Genomic DNA, 15,480 nt, shown 5'->3' with positions numbered 1-15,480 from the left:
GGGTCTGGCTGGGATGTTAACTTTCCCTGCAGCAGCCCATACAGTGCTGTGCTCTGCACTTGTAGCTAGAACAGCAGTGGTATCACACCAGTGCTGTGTCTGCTGGTGAGCAGTGCTGGCACAGCATCAGGATTCTCTCTAACCCTCCTAGGGAGTGGGCAAAAAAGTGAGAAAGGAACATCACCAGGATTCACTGCAGATGGATCCTTTTTCTAGAAGAGGAAAGAAACCACTTGCCAAAAGAAAACATTTTTGTCAAAGAAACTCCAACAAACCAGCAGGTTGGATGGGGTCATACACAAAAGATAGTCAGGGTTTTTTGTCACTTGAGAGAGAATGTAAGTTTCTGAAACATGTGCTTTAGCTATACATTTAAAATGAAATTAAGAGTAGTGAAATGGTAACAGTATTGTTATTATCAGTCTTCAGAGTTAATATATTCTAAGGTGAACAAAGTAATTCATACCCATCCAAGCTATTGTTTCAGACAGCGACTGCAGACATTTCTACTCTTCATAGTATTCCAATTAATGTTTCCTAAATTATAGTCACAATCATAAGGACTAGAAACTATGACTACTCAAAAAACTGTACAGATACAGCAGTATGGAAAGAAATTGTCTCTTATTTCAACATTTTAAAATAAGTTTTGTTCAGTTCTTTCTGTATTAAAGCAGAAATAACTTTATAAAGCTGCAGCAATATGATTGCCTTTTTTTAAAAACATTTCATAGCTTTGACTTTTTTTGATTAATTCTGCTAGAATGTACATCCATCCTTCAGTCTTCTTTATATCTTTTCTTGGAGAACCTAGCTATTGGAGCAGTTTCGTGACAGGCTTAAAATTCCCCAGTACCATATACACAGCTACACAAGTCTCTGCACCTGGGTGTCATTCGGTGGTAATCACCGTGCTAATGTGTTGCTTCTTTCAGAGCTCTCTGATAAAGAGCTAATTATCCTTGCCAGCTCCATACACAGTTGTGTGTTTCTAGAGAGGACAGTCGCTCCTCATCATGACTGCCTAATTAGGCTGATTGGTTCACAGCACCAAGCCAACCTGATTGAGAAACATGTTTGGCTCAGTGTCCTGATTTCTAACTGTTTTTGCCTTGCATTAAATGAACCTTTACTGACGTCCCTCACAAGCTGCTTTTCTGGACAGAATTGAGGCTGAATGCCTAAGGTAATGCCAAAGAAGTAAAGCCCGTCCTGTTGACATGCTGTGGGTAAGCTGTATCACACATATACAGAGGTCATAGTTTTAGGTTGGGGCTGTTTTGAGGGAAAAAGTGGGTGGAGAATTTGCAGGTTAAGGACTTGGAGAGACTCACAAAACATCAATCAGTACATGGAGATTAGGGCGTGCTGTTTAAACTGGCTTGTCATTGGTAGATGGTAGCAGGGCCATCTCAAACTGCTTTAAATCTGTATAGAAGGTATGCCTGTGTGGACTGTGTTTGTTTCAGAGACTGAGAGAGGCCACATCAGATGCAGTTTTGGACCCCAGTTCTTGCAGACATTTCATAATTTAGTGCTTCCATTCAATTCTATTCTAGTGACTGAGACGCTTGCCTAAGACCACTGACCCTAGAAAATGCAGCTTCCAGTGTTGCATAAGATATAAATTTTGTAGTATCATCAATGTGAAAACATGTGAAGAGGCTACACTTGGTGAGTTGCACTGGAGCAGAGAGAAGGATGCGATAGGGATGTGACTGAGATGAACTGTCTGATTAATAGGCTGCAAAATCAAGAGGGAAACAGAGGGGAGAATGCTGCACTGTGAGAAGCACAATTCAGATGTATGTTTGTCTTTTTCAATTCCAAACTTTGAGATGTTTAGACTGGTGAGATTTATTCACTCTGTAGTTGTGGTCCAGGAGCTAATTTTGTTTGCTGTAATTCTTGTGATCAAAACAATTAGTACAGCATACCATGCCTTTGCAGCATTCATATGTATATATTTTAATGTTTAATATTCTCCTAAATGTGGGAGTACCCTACTAACAAAGAAAATGTAGGTCTTACAATGCAGCCTTTAAATTATTTGCTGACTTTGACAAGCAGTTACACAGCATTCATGTGACAATATTAAATTTAGTATGGGTAAACGTTCTTTTTGTTGACCCTTATAAGGGAAATGGTTCTAAATGTCTGGAAACCTAGATCTATCAGGTGCTCTACTGTGTTCAAGTTTTGTGGTTTGTTTTTTTGTTTGTTTGTTTTTGTTTGTTTGTTTCTGTTTTGTTTTGTTTTAAAGCTAAGGCACTCCTAATATCAAGTGCATCAAAGTTTGCTGAAATCACTTTCCTTTGAAATAGATGAACCACCTGACAGATTGACATCAAAATCAGACACATTTTGCAGTTTCATTTGATTTCATGTGGAAGTGTTTCATAATAGGATATTCTGCTGTGAAAGTTTCAGGTGCTGTCATCAGTTTTGAAAACACTGCGGTGAATTCCACCATTCACGTATCAGCAAAACTAAACCCAAACCCCACATTCCAGCCAAGATGTGAATTCTTAAGGATGAGTAAGGGTAAAAGAGCAAGATAGTAAGGGATTTAAATATATATATGTATCAAATTGTACAAATTTGGGACACAAGAAGCTCATGCAGCTGCAGCACTCTGCTCCATTTGATACATTTTCCATTTCAAATATGCATCGGTATGTAGAGCTCACATCCAGTAAGAATTTTACATTCAGAAAGAAAAGCTCATTTGAACACAGTATACCCAGTGAATTCCCTCCTTTTGTAGAAAGACCATTGCTCATGAGTATTTGCCTAGAAAAAGGCTTATGTGAAGTACGACAGATAAGCAAGCAAAGCATTTCTACATGCACACTTCATGTTGTTCTTACAACATGAGCTCACGTAGTTTGACCAAGAGTGAGCTCACATATGTTTGACCAAGGTCAAGGTTCTCTATGTTTGACCAAACTATGTGAGCTCACATAGTTTGACCAAGGTCTAATGACTCACAGATTTGAAAGGCTTTAGCCACGCCATAAATGATAAACACTGTACAGCTTTGTCTGAAGAGACAGGAGAAATTATGTACAACTATTCCAATGAAAGGCTAAGGTATACTCTGGGTGGGAAAGCGTAGTTTACATTGGTCTAAGAGTGGGGGAATTAGGAGACGTTTGATTCAATAACTAGATATATAGGTATTAGTCTTTAGAGCATATTGCTGAATATCTTCATGCCAACATGACTGAAGCTTTACAACGGAAAAGGTGGGCTTAGAAAAGGCTCAATAAACATTGATATGATACTTAATATACTTTTCATTGTCAATTTAGAAATTTAGGAGTGAACAAAAAAACATTTCAGTTTAAACAACAGACCTTCATGCTAGCATCAAGACACAGTGACCAGTGAGTCTACGGTGGATAGGCATTCATTTCTGATAAATAGTGGGCAGTTCTTTCTCTCAGCTCGGTAGAAAAATACATCCAAGGAGGCAGCAAATCAATGACCAAACCCTACCTTTCTCCCCAACGTGTTGTGAAACCTGCCTGCATCCCACTTCCAAGTCTACATGGTGTGAATACATGCGCACAGATTTTGTGTAGACTAATTACTCTATAATTCCACATTTTCCTTCCCCACCTGGGGAAGAATGGAAGATCCTCTGGCTGCAGCTTGAATGGGCATGTTCAGATACTTTCAGACCTGTCCCCCAGAAGCCTTACTGTTGGTGGCTCCCTACTGGGTCTGCAGTAAATATCAAGACACCAGAAGTGCTCTCACTGAGCAACAACTCACCTCCTTCATGTTGGGAAAACCTATCTGGTTGGTTACAACTCTGCCTCATCTGATAAGCATTGTGTTTCTGCATCTGGCAATAAATCCTACTAGAGATTAGAGTATAGAGGTATTCTCAGAATAAAACAATAATATATTAAATTTGTTGGAGAGCCCTGACAATCTGTTTGTTAGATCAGTCCTCCAAGATCAAAGTTAGCCCTATAAGGAATATATAAATCACTTACTTGTCCGGGAGTGATAATAGAATATGAGTTGATAATGAAGGTGACTAGTTAAAACAGAAAATCTTTGTTTCTTGAACTAACGTGTAACATTTGAAAGGAATTAAGAAGAGACCTTGAGGCAGAAATGAGGACATGGCTTTTAAACTGTGATGAAATTCATTGGAATAGTTACACATCTTTATGAGACAGATTAAAAGAAAATCTACAGAAAATAGGAAAGGACAATTCCTAAAACCAGGAACTGTCCTTTTTGAGTAGGGATGTCTGACACCTAAGACGAATTGGTTCGGTTTTGTCATTTAAAATAGTAACAGATATTTTGTTGTTACTCCCACATGGGTAGACATTTACAAAATGAGAGCAACGATTCCATTAACCTGTGTCTCTTCTGTGGTCCCAGGTGATATAGTTTAATATAGTTTCTGTAATGCCAAGATAATACTTATTCTTCCTTTTGGTGTATTCTTCTGTAAATTTGCCTTCAGCTCATATTATACCCTCTGGCAGTAGTGAAGGTGAAGGTCGAGAATGGGGGTTTTAGGCTTGATCTAAAAACGTTTAAGAGCTATCAAAATGTAACTTCTAAATGTGTCTTCAAATGCAACTTGAGTTTCCAGCTTATCTTGTTTTCTGGTCTTATTATTCCTATAAATAGTAAAAAGTGCTGTTTTTAAAGGAAAACAGTATGAAGAGCATAGTCCCATAGTGTCTTGACTCATAGCTATTTCAGTGGACATAGGTGGAATCCTCTTTCCATACATGGAATGGAAAGAGGTCTAGATATTGGCTATCAGATAGCTCCTCCACCTTTTTTTTTTTTTTTTTTTTTTTAGCAGGGTTGTTATGTGAAATAGGCTATAAAACGTATATGTATTCAGAGAAAACTTACATTTTCAGGAAGGAATTTCACTCCAACATTAATTTCTGTTTTATATAATGATCACAACTGATGAGATTAAATACTTAACAAAATAGCTATTGGTGTACTTCATGGCTCTAGGAATTTATGACCAGTCTTCTCAAAGGTGAAATTACTGGTGTAAAACTATTTTCCAAAGTAAGCTTTTGTTTTCAGGGATCTTTCTCTCTCAGTGACAGAAAAAGAGAAATAATCAGGGCAATTCAGTATAATCAAGTGGTACAAGAAGTGCTGGAAGGCAGTAAATATTTGAAAGTTATATGTACAGAACTTTTTTTTTTCTTTTTTTCATGCTATTTGAAGGGAAAAAAAATAAAAAGGATAAAGCACAGTCAAAATTGATGCTGATCTCTGAGGCTAAGACTGTCATGAGTGAAAACTTTAGGGATGTTTGTCTGTATTCCATTTTTTCATTTCTCTGCTCTTTTAGGAATTTTAATTTTTTCTTGGATAATTAGCTCTCTGATACTAGATGCATATAATTAACAGGGAAAGTGGTTTGCCTGCTGACTATAATAGCACTGTCTGATCTGTTTGCCAGATAACTGTGTTGACCTGTTTTTTCAGAATCATTTTATTCCCACAGATATCTCACCAGACATCCTTATCTGGAACCATCTGTATTTGGTTGCAGGGATGAAATCCTGGGACCATTTACTGATTTCAGTGGTCCCAGCATTTTGCATGCATCTTCAAAATTCCCCTTTAAGATAATTCTCTTTAAAAACAATTAGTTTTTTGGAAGTTGAATGTGAATGTCTTCCCCTTGTCAGTAGTATAATATGACTGAAACTTCACATGCAAAGCTATGTTGCTCAGGGATGGTGTTTTATAGAATCGGCACAGAAGCTATTACTGTAATTCTCAAAGTGCCTCCCTAGATGGGAGGGAGATATGTTCTCTTATACTACGAGAATTCTCTCTAAAAAGTTAACTTTATCCGTCTTTGGTTAACCAAAGTTTGATGCCCTGGTGTCATTCATGTCTTTTGGAAAACTGTCCCCATGTCTTTTTTGATAGCCTATTTACCAGCTGCTAAGCAAACAACATCTGACAATAATGGACTTGGAAAAAAAATGTTGTTTTTTTTTTTAGCTGCATTATTATCACGTATTTGACTCTACTATCAACTTCCTTCTTACATCTAGATTAGATAAAATTCAGGTTCGGTGGAATAAAGCTTTCAATCATGACTTTTTTTTAAAAAAAATACGGACGTAAGGTGAGTGAATCCAGCACCAGATTATTTTTATTTTTTTCCTGAGCATATGGTCCAGGCGTAATTTCTAGGTGCCTAGTAGTAAGAGAAATAGTAACAAGTAAAATATATCTAAACCTTTCTGTACAAGCATAGTGGTAGGGATTTCAGCTAACTGCTCAGTTATGGTCCAACTGTTTTGTCTGGGTCAAAGGAAGGCAGTTTTCACATCTCTGGAAGAAGATAAAGCCCCACGATGCATTTTTGAAAATCCCACCCATGGAGATTTGAGGACAGAGTATTTCAGTTGATGGAGAAACTGCTTTTAAGATGTACTGCAAGTATCCTTATAAATCCACTAGCTGCAACAGGATTAAAAATACACCTCTGTAAAGTCAAAAGCTTTACCAACAATCTGCAGTTAAAACATGTCATTCACATTTCCACACCTTCTTTTCTTCTCTGTGTGGAAGACAAAAATAGATTTGCTACACAAAGCTTTTATTAGGTGGTCACACAAATACACAGCAACTATTTTTTTTCCAAATTGGATCATTCTCTGTACTGTTTCTTTTGATGTATGGAGTCCTTGCTGCAGTGATCTTTTCCCCATCTTTCCTGAGCACTTCTGCCTAGCATTGTCTATCACTCAATGTTTCTGCAATATGTGAAGCTATTATTATATTATAGCTAAGTATGCAGCATAAGAACATATATACATTTATATATATATATATAAATATCTAGTGTTTAGCTTCTACTTTCTTATTTGATGTCTTTTTTTTTTTAATATTTGTTATATGAAAATATTTCAAATATTTCAATCATGAAAATGATTGTGGGTTTATTTTTCATTGCTAAAATGCTTGAATACCTCCTCCTCTAGTTTCTGATGGTCAGTGCATAAAAGCAGGATTTCATTTATCACAGCAAGCTGGGAGTGTGGGGGAGAAGGGAAAGCAAAATTTTGATGTTAAGGTCTTTGAATACAGACAAATGTTTCACAAGTTAGATTTACAGTGCTCCTGGGATTGAGCAGACATGCATCCACTATGTTAAATGATTTTATTTTTTTTTTTTTTACTGTAATACCCAAGACAAGCCAGAAAGCAAAGGAAGATCCTAGGTACTGTAAAAACTCAAAATAGCAGGACTGAAAAATAGAACCTGAAAAGCTCTATTCTTCACCTAAGAGTTTAGGTATAAACTTTGTGTGTTCATATGAGTTCATGTTTAAAGCTGGTCACATTCACTTGGAAAGAGAATATCTTCTGTTGTATTGCAGCTTGATTGATAATACTTTCCTTTTCGTATTATCTTATGAATCAAAATCCTTTTTTGACTGATGTTATATCTTCCTAGTGTTTGTGCCTCTTGAATGTTCTGATCATTTGGATTACCACATCCACTGGATTTCCTTCTCTCTGAGATCTCAGAAGAATGCCCCAGTTTGAAACAATCCCTTGCATTATGTGATGATGGCTACTTCTTGTACTATAAATACCTTATTCCTTTAATTGTTAGTCCCCTAAAAGTTAAACCACTTGTGCCTTGCTGTTAGTTCTGCTTTTGGCTAAATTAAAGCATCCTAAATATTAGTCTTTCCTAGGAAAGTGGAATAACTTGCTTTTCCTCTAGGTTTCAGCTATCCTCATGCTCTTTGCTCATTAGTCTTTTCTTTCCTCATGTTCCATTAAAAAAAAAAAAAAGGCTGTATATGGACTAAAAAAAGGAAACAGAACTTTAAAATGATACATAAATATTTAAATATTTGACCTAAATCATCACTTCTGTAATTTTATTGGCTGAATAATCTTGATAAAATCAATTTGACCAATCATATGAATAAATCTACAACATAATTCAGTATCCTGCGTTCAGCTCTGGGGACTCCAGGACAAGAAGGATGTGGAATTATTAGAATGAGTCCAAAGGAGGGCAACAGAGATGATCAAGGGGCTGAAGCACCTGTTCTATAAAGACAGGCTGAGGGAGTTGGGTTTGTTCAGCCTGGAGAAAAGAAGGCTTCAAGAAGACCTTATAGTGGCATTCCAGTACCTAAAGGGGGCCTGCAGGAAAGCTGGGGAGGGACTCTTTGTCAGGGAATGTAGCGATAGGACAAGGGGTAATGGCTTTAAACTAAAAGAGAGGAGGCTGAGTTTAGATATAAGGAATAAATTATTTACTGAGAGGGCAATGAGGCACTGGTACAGGTTGCCCAGAGAAGCTGTGGATGCCCCAGCCCCAGAGGTGCTCAAGGCCAGGCTGGATGGGGCTTTGGGCAACCTGGTCTGGTGGGAGGTGTCCCTGCCCATGGCAGGGTGTTGGAACTGGGTGATCTTTAAGGTCCCTTCCAACCAAAATCGTTCTGTGATCCTGCTTACTCAGTCTAAAACCACAGAGTTCAGTTATTGTTATTTGAAATTGAGGTAACGCATTCTGTGGAAAGCTCTTCACCGGGTCTAATGTGCAATCCTTTTCTGCCTGAACAGCCACTCTGGGACATCAGAATTACATGTATGGCATGGTGTTACTGCAGGCGATATGACTAACAAAATAAAACCTTAATCGTTTTTTGTATTTGTTTGGTTTGTTGTTGTTTGCTTTTGCCTTTCTTTTATCCAAGAAAGAATAGAAATAATTAGGAATTTGGAAAGTAAAGTTGTTAATACTTTGAAAAATGTTCCACTTTTTTTTTTCTTTTATTTCTCTTCTTTTCTGATGTTTGTACTTTTAAAAATCTTGACTGGTTTTCCTCATGAAATTCTTTGCTGTTGCAGCTGGGCTTGACCCCTTTGGATAATGAGGCAATGAAATTTACTTATAAAAGGAGCAGTGACTCCAAAAAGCTCTGTGTTGAGATTTCAAATGGCAGCAAGTGATCATAGTCTTTCCTATTTCTTCAAGCAACAAAATACAACTATTGTATGAACTGGAGTGCTTCAAAAAAATTATGGTATATCTATCAAGAGATCTGGTTGGAAAGGTTCTCAGCTAAAATGCTTATTGTTTTTTTTTAACTGTTCCTAGGCATAATAGTGAGACCTGATTTTTTTTCCTTTGTAAATTGACCTTTCACAGCCCTTCTAAAAAGGTACTGATTATATTTGATAGAATCAGAGTACTGATCATATCTGCCCTCCTACTATCATTTTGCACTGAATTATAAGAGTTTTCGTTACTTTAAAATAATACAAAATATTGCAGATAACCTCTTGCAGTGTTTTTAAGATTTACCTTTTTTTTTGGAAACTTAATTATTACATTTTACTTCACATTTTAATTTTCAACATTTTAATTTTGGTAGCTATGTAGAGAAAACATAGCCCATCTTCCATCAATATCTTTCAAGTTTTGCATCTTATCAAGATTCAAGAAACAAAAACAATATATTTGGGTTGTAATATATTTGCTTTCCAATTCAGTTTATAATAGGCTGAACATTTCCTTTATTCTTGTTTAAGAACTGTAATAGATCATTACAATAACTTACATAACAGTGGGCAACACTCATCAAACACACTCCTATTCCATTTGACACATGCACTAATTAGATAGAGTGGAACGTTGATCTTGACAATGATAATTTCTGATATTTCTGTGAAGCCTTTCATCCTACCAGGTCCAAAGGCACTTAAAGATTTGCTGCGTGTAACTGAGTTCTGACACTCTGTAGAAAAGTCCTGCTTTTCTGACAGAGGTCATTGGCACGTTAAGAAATCCTATTTTCTTTCAACACAAAATATGATAGCATAACTGTTTCAGATTTGCAGTAGACAGGGAGGTTTATCTTGCATTCAGCATACATGTTTGTGCCTAAATATTACAGTGACAGACATGCTATAACTACCTAAGACAGAAAATTCTGTGCATGCACAGCCTTTTAAAAATTGGTGTGTAGCCATAAGATATCTGTAGAAACAAAAAAAAAAAAAAAAAAAAACATATCCATGTGTTCACCACTAGCTATGCTGGGGATGTTTGGGGCAGATCTTGTTTTGGATTCTGTTTACATTCCAAGCAAAATTTTGCTCTAAGCTCATTTTCACTGGCATCAGTTAAGAACTAGCTCTTTATAATACACTCTTCTATACCAGAGTGATGGAACAAGCAGGTACCTGAGACAAATACAGTGAAGCCCTGTGAGCTGTAATACTCAGCTCATACCTGAAAAGGATGACAATTGGACAAGGAAATTTCAGGGAGAATTCAGGTTGGAGGACATCTAGGAAAGAAAGATGACAGAAAGCTCCTTCCTACTGAAAGCTACTCAGAAAAAAAAAAAAAAAAAAAAAGGCCCAAGATCCAGGATGGTGACCCTGTTGGGATTTCCTCCCACCCCACCCTGGAACCAGCTGAGAAGAAGAAGTAGGTAGAGCTGGCTGGGTTTATATGAGAGTCTTCTGAGTTGTACTGACGGTAATCAGGAAGAGTCTTACATTCTATGAGGCCTTTCATCCTGGAGAACAGGGGTGAGGTTAAAGCAGAGTTCAGAAAAAAGGGAGGAGATATTAATTATCATAACTTTGTTACTTCTTTAAATATTTGGAGCACAGATACCCTGAAAGGATTTACTACACTGTGCTTGCATAGCTGAATCACCACCACAGCAACCCTTTGAACTGGGTGAGGGCATTCCCGCTACAGTCATATTAGACTGAGTCAGTAGATGGCTATTAAATGCCAGGAATTTCTACAAGTATCTGTGAGTTGCAGGAAGTGGTGCTACTGATTCCATGGGCCTCTTTTTATATCACATTCCTATAAAAAGAGAGAAGGAATCACACTGCTAGCAAAGATGTAAAATCAGGTTGGGACTGTTGCTAGTTATTTAAAGGTACCTCAATGCTTTTTGTAAGACTGAACATATTACATGCTGTATCTTGGCTAAATTCCATCTTTTATAACTACATCCTCTTCTTCCCTTCTCAAACGTTTCTTGCTGTCACAAGAGGATGCTGCATTCTTCATTTTCTTGAACTAGATGGCAGGGTAGCAGTATTTCATCTTTATCGTAATCTCTCTGAAAGATAGATTCAAGTTGCCCAAGCTGCATTGTGGTCTCTGCAACACTCCCTGTAGCATTGCCATGGATGGAGAGAAAGATGGGTTTTGAAATTAATGCTCAGGCAGAGGTTCTGTTTATCTCAGACTTAAGCACAAGCACAAATCTGTTGGTTTGGCTTCCTCTATTGTTACTCCGTTGTTACAGTATAAGCACTCCTGGGAACAGTGGGAGGCTTACTGCTTTAACTCCAAAAAGTACTTTGAGATCGTTTTAGTCAAAATACAAGTCTACATTATCCCATTAGTACCGTAAATGCTTTCAGAGCATTGACTGGCTTCTGCTTCCAGGTTGATGAGCTGGTGACTGTAGCCCTTCCCTTGGATGGCATTTTGATAAATGAAATCCTGGGGTGTGGGAAGGGTTGTTGCTATGTTAGCTGCTTGATGAGCTGCCAAGATTCTACCCATAGCAAACAAGGGGTATGTGGCTACAACCAAAACAAAGTGTGTGTGTGTGGGGGGGGGGGGGGGGGGGGGGGGGGAACAGCCACCTGATGCTATTTTAATACTGTTATCTCTTTGGGTACAATGTTTTCTGGTGGATAAGTTCCCACAAGCCTGTTACTTGGAAACACAGGCAAATTCTCTGCTAAAGCAATGGTCTGGTCTTTGCAGTCTAGTAGCCAGCTGTGGGCAATAGTGAATGTTTGAGAGTACAACCTAGTGAACATGTCTGCTGATATGTCTGGCCAAATGCACTACGCCAAAAGTAAAATTCCCATCGCAAATGGTACTGGATGGGTATCCTGTTGCCAGTTTCCACAAAGACAAAATTGGGTGGAATAAGAAATAAAGCTACAAGTTCTCACCTGGAACATTCACAAATTGAACTGAGTGACTTAGAGAGAGGATGATAAAGTTGTACTGCAAGTACCAGAATGATATCCTTTTTCCATGTCTAATGGTTTTCTATGGCACTCAGTCTGCAACCACTTGGACTCTCAGTAGACTGCAATCCTCTTCCCTTTTAGGGCTGTGCTTTGGTGGCAGACATCGTGATTCCTCCCTGCTTTGTCTATTCCTAGAGAGCAGAACGTAGTGGTTTAAAAGTGTCGTTTATCAGTATCGTCTCTATAAGCAACCTTATACCCATTTTGCTCGGGACTGTGAGCTGGTTTATGCACCAGGCAGTAAATAGTTATACCTGTAGTTTCCTCTCTCCTTTATCCTTAGTATTTTTCTCTAGTAAATGCCTGGGGTGTCTAATCAGTTATAACATCTTTTGATAAGTGCTGACTTCATAACTTTCCTCTTAGAGAAATCCAGCTGTGCTCATGTAACTCTTTTGCAGAAAGATGCTTAAATATATCAGAGGAACATCTGCACCAGAAGAAGGTGAAAGAATATGGCATGGGCCAAAACACCTACATCAATTTAATCTTGCCACTGTGGAGCTCTACAGCAGGTAGGACTTGGCAGTACAGCAGTGTGTATTAATAATCAGAGTATGTATTCCTGGTGCCAGGAGTCTTTTGGATGCTCTGATTGCGCGGACTACAGACAGTGCTCAAGAAGAACAGCTGGAGTCCCAGCACAGAGGAGAGCTCTGCATCATACCCTGTCACCTTCATGTGTGTGGCCCAGAGACAGGAGGGAGGATGAAACATAGCATCTATGCACTCAGTTTTGCACCACCCAACAAGAGAGTGCTTGATGGTGACTCCAGGCAGCATTCAAGTGCCTTTACACAGTGCAACAACTTCAGCTGGGGGCTGAGAATCCATTCTCATATTTTATTCATCCAAATTTCCCTTCCCTACTCCAGAAATCTACACTCATCTCTTCACTAGAGAATCTGTTCAATTTCCTCTTGTTTAGCACTGTGCTGCAGTGCTCATATTTCCGCTGAGTACCTTCACTTAGAGACTGATCGGCACTAATCACAAGTCCAACTTCTCAAGAGTGAAGCGTGGGAGAGAGCAGGAGATGTAGGCTCATCTAATTTGATCAGTCTGTTTTGTTATACTGAATATTTTATTTTCAATAGTCAGCTTTTGTGGAAGGAAATAAAAATGTAAGAAATCCAGCTTCTTTCCCTTTTTGCTTTTTTGGTAAGATTTTAGGTTTGACTCATCTTTCCGAGGCTAATTGTCAAGAAACTGACAGATCAGTCATGGTTGACAAGTGAGTAATTGGGAGAAGAGAGGGAGTGCAGCAGGTGTCAGTACTAATTTGGTAAAACAAAAAAAAAAGGGGGGGGGGAGTAGAGAGTGGTATGACAGTCACTTACATAGTCATGACGTTACAAGCTTTTCATACAAAATGTGTACAGGATTTTACAACACTTAGAGCATTAACTATTAACCAGCCTCTCCAGGCCTATTTCAGATGTGGCCTATAAGTTCACCATAAGAAGGTGCTTTTGAGCCTCTTGGCAGAAAAAACTGTTTCTTGGCACTGCTGGGGACATGAATGAAAAATAGTTTTGTGATTCTCACCTGTTCCACTGCTGGACACATAGAGCAAACCTTGCAGCAGGCAGACCCCATGCCCTTGCCCTGTCTGGGCTGGAACATCAGGGAAGGACACCACTGCCAGAGCTGGAGTGTTCATTTGCTGTCACCCTGCCAAGATCTCTGTTGCCTGCAGCTACCCTAATTCTCCCAAATGGTGACTCTGCCTCATTGGTAGGAGGCTGATTGTACAGCAGCACCTAAATCTCACTTAGTGGGTAGAAGATGTGAGACTTGTGCCTAGAGAATTCCTCTGGCTCTAAAGAGTACAGTCTAAGACATTGCTGTATTTTAGAAATTCAAACCCTTGGAAATCAATTCTTTCACCTGCCAAATCTGCCCCTCCAAACTCTGTGTTTCCTTGCTTCAATCTCAGTTGCCACTGAAGCTGCCTCAACAGCAACCTGTGTTCTCATTTTGATCCCTGTAATGGTGTTAGCGACTACAGGCCAAATAATGGGTTTTGCTCGCAGACTCGTAAGATGAGCTTTTGCTCTGAAGTGGTGGTACAAATAGCATTGCGGTATTTCATGTTTATTGTCTGTTAAAGATTTCAGTATCTTATATGTTCTATTTCAAAGAAAAAGGCTTTTTTCCCCATCTAACTGCCAGTCCTAAAAATTCACCAGAGATTCAAAGAAAGTCTTTTTTTTTTTTTCCTGGTTTCTGCATAGTTACAAAGAATACAGAGGCTGCAGGGCACTTTCTGCTCAGGCTTTCATCTGTACAATCCCTGTCTTGATAAACTGCTTCACTTTCACCCATGGATCATTTGGGGGCAGAGGAGACTTGCAAGGCAGCCCCAGGTAGTGATTGTGTTTCTAAGGAATGGGACTAGAAGGGAATCTGGTACCTTCTCCCAGAGCTGACAAGGTCCTGAAACGCCTATCTGGCCCAGATGTCAGCAAATCATCTCCAAACACCTTTACCTGTATCTCCAAGAAAAATCTACTAAGCAAGATTATTTTTTTTTCCTTCTCACTTTAAGGGATATAAGCACTGCTTATTAGAAACACATTTGGGTTGCTTTTTTCTTTTTTCTTCAAAGGAAACATAAAGAGGCATCTCCAGCAGCCATACAGAGTGGCTCCTGCTCTGCAGAACATACATCTGGTGGGGAGCAAATCTATTTAACCTTTCACCATGCAGACCTTAAGTCAGCGGGGAAGAGAGCTGACAGGCACCTTTGCAGCTGACTCAAATCCAAGACAAGAGCTGAGCCAGCCAGCAAAGTCGTGCTGACCTTCTGCCAGCATTATTGCAGTCCCCCAAGCACAACTTTGGGCACCGCATCCTTGGGAAAGATGGCACTGGGGAATGCTGGCAGGCCCTTCCCGACAGCTGCCTCTGCTCTGTTGCAGCCTGATCGAGTGTTATCACTATGACAACCTACAGGTACAGGATTCACACAGTGGCAGGAGCTCAGGCTGACCATGGTTGCGTGTGCATGGCTCAGAGCAGGGCTCCTCTGCCCTAGAGGGGAGAAAAAGCACATGGAGCCACACACAGGTGCCTCTCCCCTTCCCCTGTCCTGTCACTTGCTCGGTGTGTAAGGCAGGGTGGGTGTTTTAGAGACATCAGTAGTTAGGATTCTTAATAATCTTCTCTGGGACAAAGTAAAGAAAGAGTAATTTTTCTTCTCAGTTTCCAGAGCCCTTCTTGGGGAAATCACCAGATTTATGAGAATATAAAGCTGCCCTTAAAACTCTGCCTTCTTCAGCGTAGTTAAAAGGTAAAACGCTGCCAAACCTCATGTACCCTGCCTGCCTGTGTGTGTGTGTATTGTGTGTGTGTGTATGCGCATGCACACATTACTTTCTTTCACTACTATGACAG

The 15,480-nt window shown here is 39.1% G+C and overlaps 1 long non-coding RNA gene across 1 annotated transcript; it reads left to right on the top strand.

Moving 5' to 3' along the window:
• The first annotated feature begins 658 nt into the window (after window positions 1-658).
• LOC137850530 (uncharacterized) lies at window positions 659-13,217 on the top strand. The gene is made up of 3 exons (XR_011092581.1): window positions 659-1,186; window positions 12,483-12,526; window positions 12,657-13,217. It is a non-coding gene; the product is annotated as an uncharacterized lncRNA (long non-coding RNA).
• The last annotated feature ends 2,263 nt before the right edge of the window (window positions 13,218-15,480 follow it).

Source organism: Anas acuta, chromosome 2, assembly GCF_963932015.1.
Source record: "Anas acuta chromosome 2, bAnaAcu1.1, whole genome shotgun sequence".
NCBI lineage: Eukaryota > Metazoa > Chordata > Aves > Anseriformes > Anatidae > Anas > Anas acuta.
The sequence above is the reverse complement of the archived record's forward strand: the minus strand, read 5'-3'. Positions and strand labels throughout refer to the sequence as shown.